The 24,116-nt window shown below is 42.2% G+C and overlaps 1 long non-coding RNA gene across 1 annotated transcript; it reads right to left on the reverse strand.

Annotated features, from left to right (window-relative positions):
* Positions 1-4,043: 4,043 nt before the first annotated feature.
* On the reverse strand, positions 4,044-5,683 carry LOC115369973 (uncharacterized). The gene is made up of 3 exons (XR_003929209.1): positions 5,490-5,683; positions 4,953-5,127; positions 4,044-4,131 (listed from the first exon to the last, which is right to left on the reverse strand). It is a non-coding gene; the product is annotated as an uncharacterized LOC115369973 (long non-coding RNA).
* Positions 5,684-24,116: the final 18,433 nt, after the last annotated feature.

The raw sequence follows: 24,116 nt of genomic DNA on the forward strand, positions 1-24,116 counted from the left end.
ACATAAATGTATCTCCATATCGACTGTCCCGTCACAGCTGATGTCAGGTCAAAGGAGATTGGCACCGTTTGGCAGCGTCATGGAAACCCAACCTGATCACCTGTCAGTCAAACAATGTGTCCAGTACGGTGATGTCTTTTTTCCAGTCATGGTGTCTGGAGCTGCTCCTGTTAACTACACAGTTCTTCTTCCATATATATAAATATTCCACTCTGGGTTTCCGTTATCCGGTGAAAATATTCACAATTTGAATTTTATTAAAACAGTCAATTTCCACGTAATTTTTAAAATTATTATTATTATTATTATTATTATTATTTTTTATTTATTTATTTTTTTTTTAAATAGACTGCGTGATCCCTGTCTCCAGTGTACCAGAGGGAGAGAGAGAGAGAGAGAGAGAGAGAGAGAGAGAGAGAGAGAGAGGTTTCTCTCTGCAGAACCGGATCAAAACAGCTCAGCGAAGTCGCCTGGAGGAGAACAAGGTCACAAGACTGATGCGCATTGCAAGTTCTGGAGAGACACTTGAGACTTTGGATTTTAATTCAGCTGCTGAATTAAGTTTTTATTGCATCTATTTGATTTCAAGTTGGCAGCATGCCGCGTTATTAAAATGGTATGAGCTTTTTTTTGTGTTTGCAAATTGTAGTTGCAATTGTTTGCAATTGTATGCAATGTTCATGTTAAAAGAGCACAGGCTTGTGCAATATTTATTGATTTATTTTAGACGTTACGCACGTGAGTCAGTTGACGGCACTCATTTAATTTGATACAGCCTCTTTTCAATAAAAAGATTACGCTATGAATTGACATGCCTTGATATTCTTATATAGCCTGCATATAATTTTAAGCTCAATAAATCCAGATAATATTTGACCGGAATTTCAAACATTTGTCCGGTAAATTGAAAACCTGCCGGTCACGTTGTCCGGTGCCAATTTTTTGTTTAGGGGAAACCCTGACTCCACACAAATTGAAAATGTAAAATGCATCAGTTCCTTGCCAGACTCTGGGCGTTTAGAACAGCGAATGTAAAAACTTCAACCTTTGTTTTAATCTCTAGTGTGTTGTTGCATCAGTACCCTGATAGCATTGACTTTTGGGCCACATGTGGCATCTAGCTGGTTCCTCTGGCTGAGATGTGATTCGGCAAAACACATGAGGGCCACATCATAACCACATTGGTTTGGCCATACCTTCAAATATGGAGGGGATTTCTCCTCTGGGACAGTTCTGTAATTGAAGCGCTTGGCCCAGATAATAGATTTTACTTTTGGGCCACACCTGACTTGTAACTGGCAAATGTGATATGGCAGAACACATGTGGGCCACATCCTAACCTTCAGTTTGGCCATACACTCTGACACCTGCCCAGGTGGCAGAGTGGAGTCTTTTGCAGCACATGACCAGGACCTTATTTGCCTAATTTTTCCCCTGGCTCCTCTCATCTTTCAACTGGCTTGGTAAGTGAATTTGAAACCTTTGAAATTTTGTTGAACTAATGATAATAAATGGCGATTTTATTCTCACTAAGTTATGGTTCCACAAAACCTTTGGTCTTTGGAGGAGAAAACTATAAGATGATTAGCCAAACAGAAGTCTGTTCTTCTTTAAGACGTGTGAAGGCGGTGACTAGACACAGGCTTATGGCTGCGTCAGCATCCTCGCTAAGCCTGCTGCTTTTAGGATGAAAATGTTTGATTCAACTTTAATGATCTCTAATGTCTGATTTTGCTAAAAGCGGTCGCTAATTTTAAGCGCTACTAACATTGGCTGCTAACACAGCACCTGTGTCTATATGAAGCCATATGAAGCACAGTATATAAATTATATTAGCAGCTAACGCAGCTCCCGTGTGGTTTATAAATTATATTAGCTGCTTAGCTGCTAACGCCACTGTGGTAATACCACACTGGGCGTTAGCAGCTAATATAATTTATATACCGTATATAAATTATATTAGCTGCTAACGTTGGGTGCTAACGCAGCTGAGGCGTGTCAGTGGTGATTAGCTGCTAACGTTAGCGAGTAATGAAGCCAGAGATCTATGCGCGGCGCCTCTGCCCGTCCACCAACATGAATATATGGTCGAGTGGCCATCTTTCACAGTTTCTATGTGCTTCTCTTAGTGCAAACATTTCACTCGCCTTTGCCCTCAAAAGTGTGTGTGCGGACCGGGAGACTGGTTTAGCGAGTAACCTAGCTTAAGTGTGGTCTTTCAAGAACTACAAATCCCACAATCCCCTGGCCGCAACGAACCAATCACAGTACTTTTCTGTAGTGATGCAACCAGTGTCACGTTAGAGTGCCTGTAGAGAGAGAGTGGCGCCACCGGAAGCTCAAAACCACAGACATACATAGGTAGACTGGACCATAGATATCTATAATAAAGGCTAGATGTCTTACGGTGGAGTCTGTAACGTCATCACCGGGCGGCCATCTTACCACAGGCAAGCTCTCTGGCAGAATCTATGGTAACAGACGGAAGGTGAGTGATCTGCACAAACGTAAATGCTCTTATCTCGCTGAAATCTTGACGGATTTACAAACGGTTTGGTTTCTTACAAACATTATTAACGTGGCTACAATTCTGGGTGTTTGACTGGAAGTGTAACAAAATTATTAATTAAATACAGTGTTATAGCTACATCTCTGACGTTTATAACAAACCACACCGTTTGAAAATCTGTAGAAAATTGAGCAAGTTATGGTTATTTAAAAGTACATGCACCACTACCACACAATGTTATGGGTGAGCGAGCTGACTGTGGCAAGATGGCCGCCATGTGCGGACGTGCGACTCCATTGGCCGGCAGCGGCCACGAGACATCTAGCCTTTATTATAGATATCTATGGACTGGACGCCTTCCGGTGGAATCCCAGTAGACTGACGTCCGACGGCGGCTCCATCTTGAAGCGGTCAACCCCGCGATTCACTGTGCATTACCAATACAAGCTTTCGGAAATAAATAGCTATTTCCCTTGAATATTTTGAAGTTGTAGTGGTATAGTTGTTATCACACAAGACTTATTATTTATAGACCCGGGCTGAATTCTCGCTAGAAGCATGTTTTTTCCCCTCAGATGCCCATCAGAAAGCACTTTATCATTAGACATGGCGAATTTTAAGATGCCTGTCAGTCCATTTGTTATCAGTTTCAATTTCTCATGGCCATATATTAAGATTAGGCCTATGTAAGAAATATATTTTGACAGTAGAATAAGGACACTATCAATTTTCAAGGTAAATATATGCACGATAGGCATACTAGTCTAAATAGTGTAATGTTGATGATTATCTAAAATGTGAAAATATTGATGATTATCTAAAATGTGAAAACATGCATGTATAGTTCTTTGTCAGAGGGCCACATTTGATCATTTTCTTTCTGATATCAAATTATCAAGGTAAATATATACACATTAATGTGATAATCTAAATAGTGTAATATTGATGATTATGTAACATGTGAAAAAATGGTTCTTCGTCTGAGGTTCTCATGTAGTTATTGTACCTATGAACACTCTGCCAGACCACCAAGGATCACACGCACATTATTATTCAAATGATGGCTCAGCAGAAAGTCAAGCATTAACATTAGACCCAAAATATACATTAAACAGTCTATGCTGTGGGAACGGCTTGAGGGAATTTGTTTAAAATGCACACTGAGTACAGGGTTTTCCCTAGCTTTTTGGGGGGCTCAGGTGGTCCCTGGTCCTTAAAAGTAATTAAAATGCCCTTAAAAAGCCTTAAGATGTTAATTTGGCTTAGGTGGTGGGTGAAGACTCTTAGGTAGACCCCCTGTGTCAAATACATGCTGGGAAAAACCTGCAGTATATGCCTACATACATGTCATTTTAATTACAGCACAAAACAGACACTGACAACTATGGTCGAAACACTTCAGCCTTTATGAAAATTTTTGTACAAAACAAACAAACATACAGTCCTTCATTAATCAAGTTTTTCTCCCTCAGCTCTTGGAGGACATCCTTCATATGACTCTTTGCCCTCAGTTCACGCTTCCTTGCATTACTCTTCTGCTCCAGTGTGATCACATTGTCTGTAGCCTGAATCAGTCTCTTCTTTAGAGCCACTGGACAGCTGGGCAGTGCAAAGGTGTGGTCCTAGCAGAAGGGATGAATAGGTTATGGCTGGCCGTCATTCTTAATCTCATCTATGCATCCAACTGCCAGCACCATGAGTATGAAAATGTTTGTGGCAGGGACACATATTCTAGCATGTTTCCATGAAGGCAGTGTGCATGTGTGCAGTGTGGGTGTGTACATGTCTAAAATGAGAGTCAGAAAGCAAGTGAGATAGGATTTCAATTGATCAAGGCCATGATGCTTACAGCTGATTAGGACATATATCAAGTACAGATACCGTATTTCACCAATTAATCGCCCGGGCGTTTAATATGCAAAATCGACTTGGACCCCGGGCGTTTAAAAGAACCAGGCGGCTATTCGCTGCAGGCCTTTATTTATTTTTGTACCAGGTCATTATCGTGATGACAGCTACTGTCCAACATATTTTCAGTCTGTCGGTTTAATATTACGGTACACCCTTTTGTTCTAACGTTAGCTAGCGCTCTTATTTTGACAGAAAACGGAGGTGCCGCACTGTTATCGTGCGGCTAACTGTTTACTTCTGCAAAAAATAAGGTGAATAGCCTTACTTTGGGTTACCTACATATAATGCAAATAATCGCCCCGGCGGTTATTTGGGTGGGCGTTTAATACGCAAAATGCGTGCAGACCCCAGGCGTTTATAAGAACCAGGCGGCTATTTGCGGCCGGGCGATTAATTGGTGAAATACGGTACTCACAACAGGCTAAGGCAGGTTGAAATTGCCAATGTGAATGAAGCCAAATAGGCCCTTGTGTTTACATTATAGTCATAAGCATATTCGATATACAGAATACAAAAAGCCTAAATGACACACCTGCTGTTTGGAGATGAGCTGGGATGGTATGACATCAGATCTAAGCCCGACAGTCCTGTCGAAATCCTCTGGCTTGAAGTGTTAGCAACAGAGCACAGACTCATCCGTGGCTCTAAAATCTTTTCTTTTGAGGGCGACCTCCCATTTCTTCCTAAGGTTCTGCTCTTTGGGAAACCTTCAGGGAGTGGAAAAAGTAACGTTAGCAAGAAAATTAGCTAGCTAACAGTAAACCATAACCTGTTGGCTAGCTCCACACAAACCAACCCAAACCAATAGCTAATATTGCCTGTTTTCCTCAGCTCGTAGCACACGCAGTGATAAAGTCAGACACGTAGCTCATTTGAGTGCCTAGTTCTACTGATTATTTTTTTTAAAACAGACTTGATTCAGCCTTAGCTAGTTAGATTGTTGGCAAGCGAGCGAACACAACACAATCAGCCTACGGAGGAGACTCCAGTCACTTTGGGGCTAGTAGTACCGTTATAGATGTCTATGGGTAAGTTATAATGACCAAATTAAACTAAACATGTGTCTTACCTGTGAAAGGTAATTCCCTGTTGTCTGGATTGTGCAGTACGCCGGTTTTTACAATCGTAGGCTGCACAATGTTGAGGCATTTTCCATCTACAATGCTGTGGTCCCACTCTGTGCGTTTGGGCAGTCGACCGCTTCAAGATGGCCGCCAACTCTGCCGTGGAAAAAGGGGGAGGGGCCAATCTAGCCTCTTTCTATGTCTATGCTCAAAACGCTCGCCGATCACGTGGTCTATGTAGCCCCCAAAAGTTCCAGGAAGTGCTCGGCGGGCAATAGAAAGCAATAGGAATAATACGATAATCGGCAAAAACATGATCAATAAATGCTTTGCTGTGCAATATTTTTTCATAGTTGTGTTAATTGATTTGAACTATGTTAAATTTAATAAACCTGTATGGTCATCTACAGCAATGTAAATCGTAATATTTTCTCATTTTATCTCTCAGTTTTGACTGAGGCAGACTAACAGGTGACGAACATTGATTTGCCAACTGACAACACAATAAGTCTGGAAATCCATGTCCAATAAATAAAATTTGGATTTCTAATCATAGCAAATAAATGGACTCCTATCATTTTGTTAACTACTCTTACTTATCAATATCTCCTTGTGTGAATTACTTTTAAGTCTGTTACTTTCACTAAACCTGTACAGTCGCTGACAGCAATAAAATATAAATATTTTCAGTTTTATGTTGTTTTTTTTTTTGTTGTTTTTTTAATTTGACTGAGGCAGACTATGATTTCCCAAATAACTACACAAGTCTGGACTCACAATATAGAGTTCTTGCAGGTAATCCATGGCAAATAAATACAATTTTGATTTCAATTCATTGCAAATATATGGATTTCTATCACTGATAACTATCCCAAACTTACTCTCTACATATTATACATAATAAATCACACACATACTCTGTTTTTCCAAATACACTTAATAACAAAATGAATTCCGTTACAGCAGCATAGAACTCTAATAGATCAGCATGTCTAGCCATGTGTTGTCTCTGCTGTCCTTGAATACAGTCTTCACCATGGTATGCTCCGCTGCATGAGGATGCTCCAGTCGCTCGGAGAAAGGCGTGCGCATGTATGGCTTCCCCAAAGACAGGCACAGGAGGAAAATATGGATGGCTAAAGTCAGCAGGAGAAATATGACCACCTTAATTGATTGTGAAAACAAAAAAAAATATGTGAGGTAATCATATTCAAACAATGCATTGCACATTTTCAAAGACTACACCATAGGGAAGTTTAATATTTTTTAATTAAAAACAGAACACAGAACAGAGAAAATAACACAAAAGCCATGGAGCTTCCTAACGCTGTGGGTGTGTTGGAGAAGGAAGCTCTGGCACTCTCCAACAAGCTTCCATCATGCTGTGGAGGAAAAGAAAAAATCATCTGGAGATTTATAAGGCTGAGGTTGCGGATTCAAGCAAAAAACAAACAAACAAAAAAACAAAACAAAACAAAACAAAACAAAACAAAACAAAACAAAACAACAAAATGACAAGAAAAAAAATCACATCACTGCTTCTTGACCACACAGCACCTAGTGTAGGTAACTGCTATCAACTGCACTATTCCACAAAATAGCTCACTTTCTAGTTATGTAAAATGACCTGTTATTATTGGCCTGTATAGAGTTAAGTGTATCCAACGCGGTGGTAATAAGACACATTATGACCCACAGTCCAGAATCAATATCTTCATATCGAGTGCTTTGCCCATGATTCCGCAGCCTCAATAATAAATTAAAATTAAATAGAAGTACAATAGCTCTCCCTACATATTAACAACGCTGTCAACAGCGTTGGATGAAGTTATATTTAAGAACAGAATTTGCATTTATAAGCCTGTGGCATGTGTTGCTATCATTATCCAGTGTGCTAGCCTAAACTTTTATCGGTTTATATTCTCTAAATCTACTAATCAAAGCGGTGACAATCCGTCAACATACTTAATTACTCGTGTCAATTTGATTTCGATGCACAATTGATATGGAAATACGATTATTTAAACATTTTACCTTGAAAAAGTGTAGCTCCGACAATCCGCTCCGTTGGAATACATTGTGTGGCGGTTAGCTTGTGCTAACTTCCGGGAACTTTCGAGGGTCTCCGTACGCCGCCATTGCTGTGAAAAAACTGAACCGTTGCAGTGAACGGAGTTGTCGCCACTCTCTCTCTACAGGCACTCTATGTCACGTGAGAGGTGACACTCCTTGGCCTGTCTCCTCCCTCTCTATGCATCTGACAAGTGACTGACTGATTCAACTGAAAGTCATACATACAGTTTATGAAATATAAAACTTTTTGAAAATTTGCAGTGCATTACATTATATCAAAAGCTACAATAACACTACTCTTTCTAATGTTCTGCATTCTGAAGGTGCTGTTAGAAGAAACCCAGTGACTTCCTCAGTCTCAGACATGGCTTCATCTGGCTGGTGACAGAGATGGTGGGAGAAAAGAGAGAAAAAACTGCTAATGAAAAGAAAAGAGCTGGAGCTGACAGTTCAGCTCAATTTAAACTGTTCATTTATAGTTACATACTGTTCATATTTTTTGTACTGTTCATTTTTGTTTGCACTACATTTTGTGAAATAAAACTTTGAAGCAAAACTTGTGTGTTTCATTTTCATACATATCATGGATGGTTAAAGTGATCCATATACAGGGCGACTTAATCACTGCTCATATTGCACTAAAATTATTATTGTTATTTGGTGCCAGCAGACCTGTCATTCACTTCAAGTAATGTCACTCTGTCAACGATATGAAGGCCACATAAGGACCATATTTAGTTCACTCCTGGTAGAAGTCTGGTTTTGTTATGGTTCAGTTAAAGCTAATACACCCTAGGGCCAGATGTGGCCCATCATTCACTTCCGAAAGTGAGCCAGGTAAAAGGTTTGGTGTAAATTAGGTTAGCTTCTGGGTAAAATCTGGCTTTTGGCCTGTGAGCCACATGTGGGCCACATAAGAGCCATTAGGCTTTACCAGAACTCAGCCATACAGGCGTGCCGTATGAGGCCCAGCTGTAAGCCATATGATCTTTTGGTGTTGGTCCAGCTGTGGCAGAGGTCTGGCTATGTTATGGTTCAAACACAGCTTTCATATACCTGGGCCAGATATGGGCCGTCATTCACTTCTGTAACTGGGCCACATCTTTGCTGTTCATTTGGGCCACATCCAAGCCAAAGGAAATTTGCCATTGGGGTAAGTGATGGAGTTGAAAGTTGCAAAACAAACATGTAGGCTATTTATTTGAATATGGTGAGGATTATCCTTTGAGGTAAAAACATTCATTAAAAATGGGGGCTTCACAGTTAAATTTATATTTGCTCGTAAAAATCAATAACTTTAACAGACGGTGAGAGAGCTGGAAAAAGAGAGATGTGAGGCAGGTAGGTAATGGAAAGATGGGAATGAGGAAGACGAATGTAAGGATAGATGCATGGATGGATGGATGGATGGATGGATGGACAGATGGATGGATGGATGGATGGAAGCTCCAGCAACATTCCAGCAGTCAAGGCTGGCCTCTTTGTCCTGAGTGTGTGTTGCTGCTGCTCTCTTCCTCCATGTCAACTGTGTAAACGTTCATTACGCCTTCGCCCAGCGCATTTTAAAGGCGAGGACAGGGGCTCATTTGATTGGTTAAATGTGAATCGGCTGTGTCAAACCCACTCCACGCCTTCTCTCCTCCCCTCCGCCGGCAGGAGGGATGGCGGAGTCCACCGAGCACGGCGTGCCAAACTTGCAAAATCCGCCTGGCCACACCCAGTTGGCGAAGCGCAGCTGCGCTGTGTCCCCGCCTCGCCGGGTCTGCGAAACTAGAGCCCACTGTGTCCACTTTGTGTGGAGATAAAAGGCAGGAGGATCAGGAGGCAGCAGGGAGAGGTAGGCTATTTCTCCAGGGAGGCCACCGGACACAGTGGGTTACCCGGCTGCTCATATATGAATCCCCACAGGCTTTCTATGTTTTTTCGGCAGCATCTTCGAGATTTTTTGTGCATTCGTTCAAAGACAGGGTGACATATTTTAGGCCATTTTCGTCGTGGCGAATGTTGAAGGAGTCGGCCTTTAATTTGCGGTTGCCCTCGTTCGCCCTGCGTCCCATGAAGCTGCACGTCAAACCAGACTTTACAGACAAGCCCCCAAGGTGTGTCTGAGCTTGGTGCCTGAAAGTGCTTCATCTTCTGGCAGTCTGCCTCGGTTATGGCTTGGTGGTGGGAAGATTTGTCACGTCCTTCTCGGCGGAGTTTCTTTACCACACCGGTGAAAACATTGTTGCTGGTGGTGAATTCAGCGTCTTTTAACAGACACCAAGCAGCTCCTCCAACCACTCATCCAGGCTCAGGCCACCCAGCAAATCAAAATTCACCACAAAGTCTGACATTTTGTTGACAAAAGTCTTGAAACAAATGTGACCTAACGAGGAAGTGGAGCGCAGAGTAGTTGGTTGCTAGGCAACGCTATGTCCGTTTACACTGGCGCAGGGATATGTTGTGCTGCGGTCTGCCAGTGGGTTACACTGATTTTACAACGGCATGGAACGCAGCTCAGCCAATCACATTTAAGGATGGGAAGCACCCGTTTTATAATTAATGAATTAATATGGGCTACTACAGTAGCCAATGAGTATTAATCTGTTTAAAGAATGAATGAATTATTCTGCTGCGCCATCTCAGTTTGACGACATCAGCAATATCAGCCTAGCCTATATGAAATATTATTGTAATTTTGAGTGTAATGCTCAGTTAAATAGGGTTCATTGGGTCATGTTAGCAAGATGGAGCCTTTATTATTATAAGCGTCAGTCTGCTGCTGCTGGGTAACATGTTTTTTTTTTTTTTGTTTAGCTTCCCCATTCCCGATGCCCTAGCGCCGCCTATGGTGATAGGCTACACCTGTGACCCATCAAATGTGATTTGGTTTGGTTCAGCAGGTAAAAGCAGCTGAGAACAAACAGCAGAAACTGCAGCTGCAGCATCTAAACAGCTGAATGTTTGCTGCTTTGTGTTCAGGAGTCAAACAGAAGTGGGAACAAGTCGCAACAGAATTGAAGGATCTCAGCGTTACGATCCACTGCCATCTCTCCTTCAAGGCTCGGGGAGAAAAAGTCTGTCAGAGTCAAACTGAGTTTGTTGAATTTGAGGCTCATGAGGAACTCCATGTCAAGTCAAGCTGCTAAGATGTTGCTGCAGTCAGTGATCCTCTCTCACATTAGCTGTGCTTTAACAAGCTGCTCACAGGCTGATTCCACAGCACTGAAGCCACTACAGTTATTGGAGAAACAAACACTGGAGACTCTTGATAAGAGGCCGCATCACTTCCACCAGCGCCCACTTTGAAGGAAATAGAAGTTCCTGAGCTGGAAAACCTGCTCAGGTATGCAGATGTGTGTGTGACTGACAGAGTTGTTCATGGTGTGGCTCCTCCCCTCTCAGCCTTTGTTAGCAGGAGCATACGTGGATTACATTTTGTTCAGGCACTTTTCAGGATGTCGCAGGTCCTTCTCTTTTCAGTCAGGCACTTATTGTAGGCAGCACTGTTGGGGTACTCATGTGTTTACATTGTAGAGACGGTGGGAGGAGTCATAGCACCGTCAGTCTCCGGCGTATTGTCCAATGAGTGTGTTGGTGAAGAGTAAGTTGCCGTGTGTTACGTTGCTCCATTTATTCTAATGTACCATTCTATTAGCCATCTATTTGCACTGCACATTTCAGCATGATTGATGCAGTTATTTCATTCATGTAGAAATAATTGTATTCTTTATATTTTCTTGTGCCCTGTGATGGACTGGCGACCTGTCCAGGGTGTTTCACTGCCTTCCGCCCTCTGTGCGCTGGGACAGGCTCCAGCAACCCCCTGTGACCCTTGTGAGGATAAGCGGTTTAGAAGATGAATGAATGAATGAATGAATATTTACTTGTTCTGCTCAAAGATTATCCACTCACAACTTTGTAAAGCTCCATTCATCTGTAATGCCAAAGTTCCCTGTATAAAAGGCAAAACAAGAAATCTGTGTGTCCAGTCTGCTCTCTGCCCGGAGCTGCTGTCCAGGGCAGAGAGGTCCCAGCAGATATTCAGAAACACTCTATTCTCAACATAGCCTTTTAGCAAATTCTGGTGCATTTACAGAAATGTTCATTAATGTGCACTGTCCCTGTTACATTAAATTAAATTAAATTAAATCCACACTTACACTTCCTCAGTCCTGGTTTCAGCCTCTGCTCTCCACCATGGTCCACCCTGGAGGAAGAAACAGAGGCTCTGTCTCAGTTCAAAGGCTGTACGCTGCCCAGGTCGTATTTGTAGGCTGTTTACGTCACGGCGGTGTGACAAGTGCTGTCCCAATTCAGTTTTACCGCGCGGGGTCCTGATAATGCAGCCGACCGATCCAGCCTATTTTTGACTCATTTGCAGGACACACCTCCACGATGCTTCACGGCCGACATTACAGCCTACTTCCCAGGTAGTCCAGTCGTTTTATGAAAAAACCTCGGACAAATTGCAAGAGAAGCAAACTCAACTGATTTTGTATCCTCAGTTTGTCCTGAGTGAGGGGAAAAAAAGTCCCAAGAAATCCCATTGGTGAAAAAACACTGTTTTTAACACACAGGGGAAAGGGGTTCAAAATTTTACTTTCAGATAAAAAGATTACTATATATATATTAACCTTTTAATTCACTGTTTAAATGGCTCTTCTGGCATTTATTCCTTATATTCCTTATTAGCGCATATCAAATCAGATAATGTGTGATATGCATGTGTAAACAGAATAATTCAAAGAACTTGTAATTGACTTTTTTCTTGTCTTTGTGTGTGTAATCAACTTGTGATTTTTTATAGTGATATCTGAAAGTCAAATGTTGAACCCCTTTCCCCTGTGTGTTAAAAGGCTGTTTTTGGTATTATATGGTCATATAGAGGTGATTTTCAAAACTTTCCACCAATGGGATTCCTTGGGACTTTTTTCCCCTCACTCAGGACAAACTGAGGATACAGAATCAGTTGAGTTTGCTTCTCTTGCAGTTTGTCCTAGGTTGACCACAATTTTGGCCTAAAATTACTGGACTAAGGGAACGTTTGGGTCCAGTTGAATTTCTGGATCAGCCACCATTGCTGGAATTATGAAGCATGTTTTAGACCGTCTTAATGTTTATATCATGACGTTTGGATAAGTTTTCATGCCTATAATTACCACCATAGATTGGGTTTAGCTGTTAACTGTATCTGAACAACGCCTGTAAATGCAAGTTTAGTTAGATGAGTTAGACAGGCATTTTGCATGATGTTTCCATAGCAACCATCAGTGCATCAGGTAGGTTACAATGTAGCCATGTGTACAATTACTTTAATTGGGATAGTCTGTAGGTCTGAGGCGTGACATGAAATATAAGTCGGCCTAAGTAAACAAATAGCCAGTCAGGCTATGTCAGCGGGTGCTGTTATAATAAACGGTGTATAGGCTACTATTTTACCTGATCACGCTGCTCCCTTGTGTGAAAATACATAACCCGGTTGTGACGGTGCAAGTGATTGAGCTCCTGCATCTTCACAAAGACAAAATAAAATAAAATACATAAAACTATAGAATCCATGTTGTCCATCTTGAGAGCGTTGAAGCTGCTTATCGTTTGGTTTCATGCACAGGTGTTCACCGACACACCTCTGAAACCTACTTCGGCATTTTACGCTGCATCACTCGAATGCGCCTCGGGAAGCCTCGATAATAATGACGTAGGAATCCTCCGCAGGCTACACCGTCCCAATTCACTAAACTTTGAGTTCCGGTAAACCTGATATCGGCACCTACGAAGGACGCCTCCTACGTAGGGACCGTAGGCTGCGACCCAGTAGTCATCTAGCCCTTCGACTGAGACAGACCCAGAGTCAGAGCAGCAGATTCTCTTTGAGGAGGGAAACATGGGCAGGAAACAGTGATGGGAGTAACGACGTTATATATAAACGGTGTTACTAACGGCTTTACTTTTATCAAAAAAACGCCGTTACAACGCCGTTACCGTTACTGACAATAAAATGCACCGTTTCTAGGCTGTAACTGAGCTCACTGATGCGGCTTCAACCGAGCAGCTCTCTGTCAGCAATCAGAGCTGCTTAAGCCCCAGATCTTTTTTATTATAATTATTATTATTATTTAATTATCCTATATGAAAAATGTGCGTCTTGTGCAGAAAAAGCGGCGTGTCAATTTTCAAACCGATCGGACTTTACACTTTTTTGTAATTTATCAAACTGCTGCAGGCACACAATCCCTGATGGCAGAGCGGTTAGTGTCTCCGCCTTCCATGCAGGAGATCAGTCCCTTCCTTCCCTCTTCTCCCCTACCTTCACACACACACACACACACACACACACACACACTATTATTATTATTACCTTTTTATTATTACATTACTATCATTAATTTATAAAATAGGCTAATGCAATAATGCAGGTTCCTAACATTAAACTGCTCTGCATCAAAATTGTAATAGCCTACTTAGTTTTAAATGCACATGACTCAAGGATGTCAGTTTCCTAAGCCAATAAGGCTATGATCAAGCTAACCAAGAGCATGGCCTATACCTTTTAAAATAAGCACGTCGGGAAGCAGGTCGGGTCCATTATTTTAACCGACTTGTGGTCCGAGTTGCGGTCGGGTTGGTTGAAAACGTCGGGCGAGTGCAGGTCGTTTGTAAGTGTACCCGCACACCACTGGCATGTATGCGCGTGTCTGTGAGTGTGTGTGTGTGTGTGTGTGTGTGTGTGAACGAGAATGACAGGGAGAAAGAGCGCTATGCAGAGATGAATGAACGGAACGATATTTATATTTTAAAATCGTGTTGGGGGGAAAAAAGCGCAATCAATTTGTGGTGCTTGGTGTTGATTGTGTGGTGCTGCACCACACTGGTCTGTGTATGGGAAACACTGACTTTCTGCAAGTTTACTCTGTTTACCTCTGTGAGTGCGGGAGGGTGTTCACGTGACAACCCTTTCCTCCAGATTTAATTTTTTAATATCAGTGTATTTATTTTATTTATTTATTCAAACTAATTATTAAGCTTTTTAACCCTATGTATGTGTCACAAATAAATTAAATACTAACACATAACTAAAAAAAAAAAAAATCACACCCCTCAAAATCAAGAGGGCTTGGTGACCTCCCATGGCTCTCTGGCAGCCAACTAATTTGACATATTTGAACAATTTTTTAAAAAAGTAACGTAATAGCTACTTTTTCTGGTAATTAATTACTTTGACAATGATGTAACTCAGTTACTAACTCAGTTACTTTTTAGTAGAAGTAAATAACCTTCCCTATGAAGGATTTAGCAGACCACGTCACTCATATCCACCATTCAACATGAAACAATATTCCTCAGGCCTCTGTAAGACATTGTGTGTGTCTCTCCATACCTGAGAGCCTCCAGTCTCCAGGTTGGATCCTCCAGTCCAGCAGAGAGCAGCTTCACTCCTGAGTCTCCTGGATGATTGTAGCTCAGGTCCAGCTCTCTCAGATGGGAGGGGTTGGAGCTCAGAGCTGAGGCCAGAGAAGCACAGCCTTCCTGTGTGAGCAGACAGCCTGACAGCCTGCACACCATCACAAACACAATCAGTCCACCACATCATCTGCTTTGTGTTTTCACAAAAACCTACACAGCTTAGGAATCTGATCAGTGACATGAAGCTGTATGCATGGCTGGAGCCATTTCTTTGATACTGATCAAAATTTATAGCAAAATTTACATTTTGTCTACAAATATTCAGCAGTCTAGCACATGTAAGATGTAGAATTGCTCTCTGGGAGGTTCACATTGTCTCTGGATGAAGAGCAGCTTGCTGCATGTTTCATTCAGCAGGTTGACAACTGAGGGTGACTTGTTATATTTCAAAAATGGTTCAGTCAAATTCTCCAGTATCTCCAGTTTCACAGTGACAAGACAGAGAGACAGAACAATCTGTTGGAGCTACATGCACACCCAGGGGCGAAAATCCCATTTCATTATTGGGGGGGACAATAAGCAGCAAAATTTCTGAGAGTAATTCTTGGAGGGGACATGAAAAAATTGTTGTCTGGCACGACTGTATCTCCCTCTTTCTCTCTTACGCTCCTTTGAAACTTGCCGTACAGTGTTGAGCCCTCAGCTTGTTCATATGTTTTAAATAATGCTATTAAAAGCAATAATCCTCTAACCAAATTTCTTTGCTCACTGTTCTGTTTCCACTACAGTCCACCAAAGTAGCTTTACAAGAACTAGAAACTCAAAAAGCTCTAAAACTAGAGGAAATGCCTTGAATAATCCAACTACATCAAACTATTGTTCAAAAAACATATTTATTGTAGTGTCAACAAAAAACAAAGCAAGATATGGCATCAAATAGTGACATACAGTATATGTTTGAGCTGTACACTGTCCCTTTGAGATCAAATAAGAAAATTAAATGAAACTATGCCACAAAATAATGCAACTTAAAATGCAAAAAAAAAAAAAAAAAATAGATATCTATCAAGAGACAAACTTATCAGTAAAATATCAGTAAAATATGAACTATTTCTGACATTAATATCCTGACAGACTTTTTGAAAGAATAAAAAGCTCAGTGTTTGCTCCTCCTGTGGTCTGTCCTCTCTCTCCCTCACTGTCTCATTAGCTGTTAGCTTAAACAGTGCATTATAGGGTTTTTTGCTTACAATACGTATAGCTTTTTTTTTGCAGTAAAATACAAGTTGACTAAATATGACTAAAACTAAAGCCTATACCTCTACATATTTCTGCATCATGATCTGGTTGAATATTATTGCTGGCCTACATGATTCAAGTAGCATTTTAATACAGTAGCTGTTTTACACTCTCATAATAAGTTAGTTTTGGTTTTTAGTTGGAAACTGGAAAATGTATAATGTCATGTCTATATTGCAATGACTTGTGGGTAAGTCAGAGAAGTCTGCAACCCAAGCAGACTCTCTGCAGGTCTGCAGAAAGTCCACTTGAGGCCCTTCTGGACTCTGGACCTGTGGATTTGGAAAGCCCTCAGCACTCGCAGACTTCCCAGGAACACGCCCTCAAAGTCTGAGAGTCTGCAAGTGAAGTCTGGGGGATACCACTGTTAAATTCAATTTAGTTTTAGTCTTAGTCTTGAGTCAAATGACTAGTTTTAGTCATATTTAGTCAACTTGTATTCTTTTTTGTTTAGTCACATTTTAGTCGACGAAAAGTTTTGGCATTTTAGTCTAGTTTTAGTCGAAGAAAATCCAAATATTTTAGTCTGGTTTTAGTCGACTAAATTACAAAGTATTTTAGTCTAGTTTTAGTCGAAGAAAATCCAAATATTTTAGTCTAGTTTTAGTCGAAGAAAATCCAAATATTTTAGTCTGGTTTTAGTCGACTAAATTACAAAGTATTTTAGTCTAGTTTTAGTCAATAGTCTTGTTTTAGTCTTTGACCTGCATCATGTTGGCTTTTTTATGTAACAATACGTTAAATTATTATTCTTATTTTAAAAATGTAAATTGCTTATCAAACAGACCTAACAATTCAGCAACCAATGAATGAGCAGTAGCCTAGTATGCATGTGATAACATAGATTGAAAAAAATCCGAAGTGATACCTCTTCTATGAATAGACAAGTTAAGCCAGTGTGCTGCTGTTAGCCAGTGAAAATAGAGCGGAGTGGCAATTCTTCGCTTTGTTACACTGCTGTTTTAACTTTGTTCTCGCCGCGCTACGCTTCAGACAGCGCCGGTGGGTGTGTGCTCCTCAGTCTCACACACACACACACACACACACACACCCCGGCATGAGCACACAGCAGCGCAGGAGGAGAAAAACTAACGTGCATCCAATGAATGCACTTTTTGGATTATAATTTAAAAGTCTGACGAAAAAGAAAAATCTCCCGGTTCTCCAGATGTACAGTCTGGGCCTGTCTTACACCATTGGACGATATGCAGCGTTGCGTTCAAGTGCAACTCCAAAAAGGAGGACAAATAAGCGTCCGGCTTGAGACTGTGCCGGACGCCGGACAAGGCATTTAAATTCTGGACTGTCCGGCCTAAATCCGGACGTATGGCCACCCTATCCAGACTAGGGCCCGACCGATAAATCGGTTATAGCCATTAGAGAATAATCGGTAATCGGCCAAAAGTTGGCCGATTGACGCCGATGTTAACACTTATTTTTCACTGGTTAAATGCAGGGAATATGGTGTTTTCTTTGCGTTACGTATCCAGTAGAGGGCGCTCCGACTCCTTTCACGTCCCGCTCCACAGTCCCCCCACAGCAGAGAGAAGTAGAGAGAAGACTGAAGAGCCCACAGCGCGTTTACTGAGCCGAGCGGTTTGCCTCAATGGTAAGTTCATAACTAGTTTGTGAATTAAACAATAACTCAGTAAGTTTCCCATTCCCCATGGCGAGCCTCACTGTGTCTGTCACGCTTGACTGATGTGTTAGCAAGCTAAAGTTAGGATAACCTAGCTTCAATATTACCTTGCTAAGCACTTTGCTAGCAGACTAGATCAGACCGGAGCACATTAGGATAACGTGTCGTTGCCGTGCAGAAACCCTGTGGGCTGCATTTATTTACAGCAGCACACAGACTGTGTTTTTTAACTTGTGGCGTTGAGGAGGAAAAAGCGTTTCTGGACGAAGTTATAACTTCATGGAGGAAAGAAAATGTGAAAGCACGTTTAGAGGACATCAGAGAGGCGCATTTCAAATCATGTTTTACCAGAGACTTTTATGATGCTGTTTATCCACCTACCTATTACCTACAGATAATAATTCATTAAATACACTCACTGACTCTGACTGTCAGAGAGACTTCTTTATGTTTACTGAGATGATAGTGGGTGTTGCTGTTGGTGTACAGGGCAGTATATTGAGGGTTGTTCAGAGTATTTTGACCCTCTGATGCATGTAAGTGAGGTTGACAAAATATCAGACACCTCAACATGATGCTCCTCACACCAACACCCACTACCACCTCAATAATAACCATAAAGAAGAATTATCAGCTTTCTTACAGTCAACAACATTTTAAAGTAATAGGTTTAGTGTAATGAAGTGGCCAGGAGTGTACACGCCATATTCATGTGAACACAAGTAAGACAAATGCTTAATGTCTGAGTTTCAAAATGGCCCACATAACTAGACAGATATGTAACATTATTTTTTAACTAATACATATTATGTCTTACTTTGTTTTTTTTACAGATGGCAAAAGAAGGTGGATGTAGTATGGTGTGGGACTACGTCACCTAGGATGTCCCTGGTGAAGCAGTCTGTAATATTTGTGCAGCTTCTGTGAGCCAGGGATCAAGCAAGCAAAAAGCAAAAACCACAACCAACCTATGGCAGCACCTTAAAGCTAAACATGATGACATGATGATACTGCCTTTTTGCACATCATATTTTTGATTAGTTTTATGTTCAAATTGTTCATATGCTGCTTGTTCAACACAATTTTAATAAAATTAATAATAAAAGTATTTGAAAATAGTAAAATGTTCACCCTTCAATTAATATCTTTGTAACAAGTGTTTGGAACTATATTTAAGCCATCCAAAGCAGGTATTTCGTCTTTTTTTAAATTGAAAAATGTAAAGATATATGTAAAAATTTAATAGGCCGATCTATCGGTTATCGATTTTCTTATTCCCTAATACTGGAATCAGCATCGACCCCAAAAAATCCATACCGGTCAGGCCCTACTCCAGACCTCAGTGTCCTCACAGCTGGCTACAGTGGAGACTGCATGTAAATCAGGACTGAACTGGTCATGTGTTGAGCAGGTTGAAGAATCCTGACCTGAGAGTCTCCAGTCTGCAGTGTGGACTCTCCAGTCCAGCAGAGAGACGCTTCACTCCTGAATCCTGCAGATCGTTGTGACTCAGGTCCAGCTCTCTCAGACTAGAGGACTGGGAGCTGAGAACTGAGGCCAGAGCTGCACAGCTTCTCTCTGACAGATTACAGCCACTCAGCCTGAGGAGGAATTATAGATGAAAACAATACATTTAAATGCGTTTCTCTTGTGTAGAAAACATCATGTTATGTGTTTAACATATCCAGTTATCTCTGAACCTACACAGATTTCTTGGAGGCTTTGACCACTGGCAGCAGCCTCAGAAGAGCCTCCTCTGAAGCAGAGTATTTCTTCAGGTCAAACATGTCCAGATCTTCTGATGACAGTAAGATGAAGCCCAGAGCTGACCACTGAGCCGGGGACAGTATTTCTCTGGAGAGACTTCCTGATCTCAGGTACTGTTGGATCTCCTCCACTAGAGAATGGTCATTCAGCTCATTCAGACAGTGGAACAGGTTGATGCTTCTCTCTGGAGACTCATTCTTCCTGATCTTCTCTTTGATGAACTTGACTGTTTCCTGATTGGTCTGTGAGCTACTTCCTGTCTGTGTCATCAGGCCTCGTAGGAGAGTCTGATTGGTCTGCAGTGAAAGACCCAGGAGGAAGCGCAGGAACAAGTCCAGATGTCCATTTGGACTCTGTAAGGCTTTGTCCACAGCACTCTGGAGAAGGAATTTTAGTTTAGTTTTCTTGTTGAATCGTGCAGACCACCTGGAGGTTGATTTTTGTGACATCAGATTGACTCCAGAGTTGATGAATGTCACAAAGACATAAAGAGCAGCCAGAAACTCCTGAAGGCTCAGATGGACGAAGCAGAAAACCTTGTCCTGGTACAGCCCACGCTCCTCTTTAAAGATCTGTGTGAACACTCCTGAGTACACTGAGGCTGCTCTGATATCAATGCCACACTCTGCTAGGTCTGCTTCATAGAAGATCAGGTTGCCTTTCTCCAGCTGCTCAAAAGCCAGTTTTCCCAGAGACAGGATCATCTCCCTGGTCTCTGGAGTCCAGACTGGATCTGTCCCATCTCTCCCATGATACTTGAAGTTCTGCACTTTGAACTGAACCACCAGGAAGTGGATGTACATCTCAGTCAGGGTTTTGGGCAGGTCTCTTCTCTGTCTGGATTTCAACATGTCCTCCAGAACTGTAGCAGTGATCCAGCAGAAGACTGGGATGTGGCACATGATGTGGAGGCTTCGTGACGTCTTGATGTGGGAGATAATTCTGCTGGCCTGCTCCTTATCTCTGAATCTCTTCCTGAAGTATTCCTCCTTCTGTGGGTCAGTGAAGCCTCTCACCTCCGTCACCATGTCAACACACTCAGGAGGGATCTGATTGGCCGCTGCGGGTCGTGTGGTTATCCAGAGGTGAGCAGAGGGAAGCAGGTTCCCCTTGATGAGGTTTGTCAGCAGAAAGTCCACTGAGGTGGACTCTGTAACATCAGTCAGGATCTGGTTGTTGTTGAAGTCCAGAGGAAGTCGACACTCATCCAGACCGTCAAAGATCAACACAACCTGGAACTGCTCAAACCTGCTGGTTCCTGCTTCTTTGGTCTCAGTGAAGAAGTGATGAAGAAGTTCCACCAAGCTCAACTTTTTCCCTCTCAGCAGATTCAGCTCTCTGAAAGTGAATGGAAATGTGAAGTGGACATGCTGGTTGGCTTTGTCTTCAGCCCAGCCCAGAGTGAACTTCTGTGTTAAGACTGTTTTCCCAATGCCAGCCACTCCCTTTGTCATCACTGTCCTGATTGGTCGATCTCTTCCAGGTAAAGGTTTAAAGATGTCTTCACATCTGATTGGTGTTTCTGGTGTGTCTGGTTTCCTGGATGCTGTTTCAATCTGTCTGACCTCATGTTCCTCGTTGAGCTCTCCACTCCCTCCCTCTGTGATGTACAGCTCTGTGTAGATCTGATTCAGAAGTGTTGGGTTTCCTGCTTTAGCAATCCCCTCAAACACACACTCACACTTCTTCTTCAGGTTAGATCTGAGTTCACGTTGGCACGCTGCAGCGGCAGTTTCTGAATGAACAAACAACAAAACATCAACAAATCCATGTTGTATTAAATATGAGAAATGTGAATATTTCCTGGTAAATGTATCTATTGGTCCTTTTTGACTGTAAGAACTTAGCGAGGTGTGCCAAGACCTGAAGAACAACATTGTTCCAGTTTAAATTTCCTGGAACCTGATTTGGGCCCTGCTCCAGGAACTTTTAGGAGGAGCTAAAAGGGCTGTCCTTCTTGATTGGTCAAGACGTAGCCATGACAACACTTCTGTAAACATGAGCTATCAGAGGACAACAACACAAAGCAGCCGCCGCCAAACAACAGACTGCAGAAACAAATGAAGAGCTGCACGTCCTGATCAGGATTTGGGGAGAATAAAGTTCACAGCCGGAGCGCTGCCGCTGTCCCGTGGAAGCCAGCAGGACGAGACGGGAAAACAGGAAGCTGCTTTTCACCGGCAGGAAGGAGGAGAACAAGCCGCCCCCTGCTGGCCGGGAGAAAAAACTCTTGTGTGTAAAAAGCGTCAGAGGCTGAAATAATCAGTCATCAAGCAACAGCCTGACGCATCACAACTGCTTTGATCTGATTGGCTGTTTGACTTGGCTCTTAATTTAATTTTTTCAGTTTGACTCGAACTCAGATTTTTTGGTTTAAAATTTAAAATTGAATTTTTTTTTTGTTGTTGTTTTACTTACTGCTCCACAGACGCTCAGCCAGCTCCTCCTGCTTCATCCTCCTCAGGAGGTGCAGTGTGATCTGCAGAAAAAACTCTCTGCTTCTCTTCCTCTGTTCTTCCTCCTCACTGTCCAGCACCTCCTCATCCTCCCTCTGCCTCTCTAAGCATTCTGGGTAATCTGGACTCAGAGACCTCTGCAGGTTTTTCAGCTCCTTCTTCACAAAGGTGTTGATGTTCTCCTCCAGCAGCTGGAGCAGAAAAATAACAGAATTAGACTTCCATATTAAAATCTGGACACAAAACACCAAATCAAATCCAGGTCAAAGAGGCTGAAAGATACAGAGAGCAGCACGGAGACGATTCTGAGCAGAATGGTTGTTGTTCAGTTGGTGTGTTGTTGTACATTTACACACCATAAATATGGAGGCCAAGTCTGTTTGATGCTGCTGGGCAGACTGAGCACTGGGAACCTCTGAGCTCTGCTGCTGGACTCTGTGGAGGACACACACACACACACACACACACACACACACACACACACACACACACACAGGATTATTGGATGTGATGTTTTGAAAGAGGAAACTCAGTCAACAGAGTCTGAAGGGTCAAACCAATTCTGGATCTCATGAATCTGATGACAGAAAACCATCTGATTTATCACCAGTTTGAAATAATTACCCATCATCCACACAGAGGTGGCTGTCTTTGAACTCAATAGGTAGAGACATTGACCAGTCACTTCTCATGGACACACAGCTGGGCTCAGGTCCAGGTTCAGGTCCAGATTCAGGTCCAGGTTCAGGTTCAGATTCAGGTCGAGGTCCAGGTCCAGGTCCAGGTTCAGGGGGGTCTGGTCTCTCCTGCTGGATCCTGATAGAAACATTATGAACAGTGAAGGGATCTGCTTTACTTTCTTAGTCACACTAACATACTAAGATAATAATGAGTGACTTCTCTTCAGAAACAACGTTGTGTGTAAAATGGAGTGTGAACACACACAGAGCTTTTCCTGTGAATAATGCTGCTGTGCTGATTTGCCTGCTGAGCTCTGAGATGGAGAACAGTCATGGACAGTCAGAGATCCTCATCTCACCTCTTAGCTTTGGTCTGGCTGTCATGTTCCCCAGACAGAGTGCTTTCAGAGGCAGGGAGCCCCTCCTCTCTCTCCTCACACACATCCATAGCCGAGCCGACACCTTGACACAAACACAGCGGCTGATTGATGACAACAAGCTTTCCATGACAGGATGTCTCATCACTTTCTGTTTTACTGATTTTCTGATCATTCTTTTGCTAATTTTTCAGAGTTTATGTGTCATTTTTTTTTTTAAGTAGTTTTGCTTTCAAACTCAAAGGTTTCAAAACATTTGTATTGAAACAGTAGGTGATAGCAGAGTGAAATATAATATAGCATGAAATAACTGGTGTTCTGCTCTCTTGGTGGATCAACAGCAAAATAAATGAACTCAAGTCAACTTTCTCCAAGCTGTCAGACTGGTTCTGTAACTTGGTGCATATTTCATCGATGAGGTGTTGAGATTACAGCTCACCTGACGCAGACTTTGGTCAGCAGTAAAACACACAGGTAAAACATTTCAGACAAAGATGATTTTGTCCTCAGTCAACATTAAATATCATGACATGATGAATATTTAGATGCTGAAACACGTTAACCCCGTTTTGAAAGCCTTTCCACATGTGCTGGTCCCAGTGTGCTCTCCAGTCCTCCAGCTCTGAAACACAATGTAGGAGCCTGTTCATCAAACATCTCTAATGATCCCTGGTCGGCTCTTTACCTGCTGAGTCACATCCACATCAAATCCAAGAGACTTTCAGCTTCACCTGGAGAGGAAACCCAGAGAGAGAAGACGCTGCTGCTTCTGCTGCCACACTGCTGACTGTGTGTGTGTGTGTGTGTGTGTGTGTGTGTGATGCCACCTCACAGCGAAGGGCGGGGCCTCTGCACCCGACTGTACCAACCTGTTTCTAGGAGGGTGGGAGGAGAAATTCATTTGGACCAAACCAAACAGCTGAAACTCTAAAGCAACATGAAGCTCTTGACT

This window comes from Myripristis murdjan, chromosome 13 (assembly GCF_902150065.1).
Source record: "Myripristis murdjan chromosome 13, fMyrMur1.1, whole genome shotgun sequence".
Taxonomy (NCBI): Eukaryota; Metazoa; Chordata; class Actinopteri; order Holocentriformes; family Holocentridae; genus Myripristis; species Myripristis murdjan.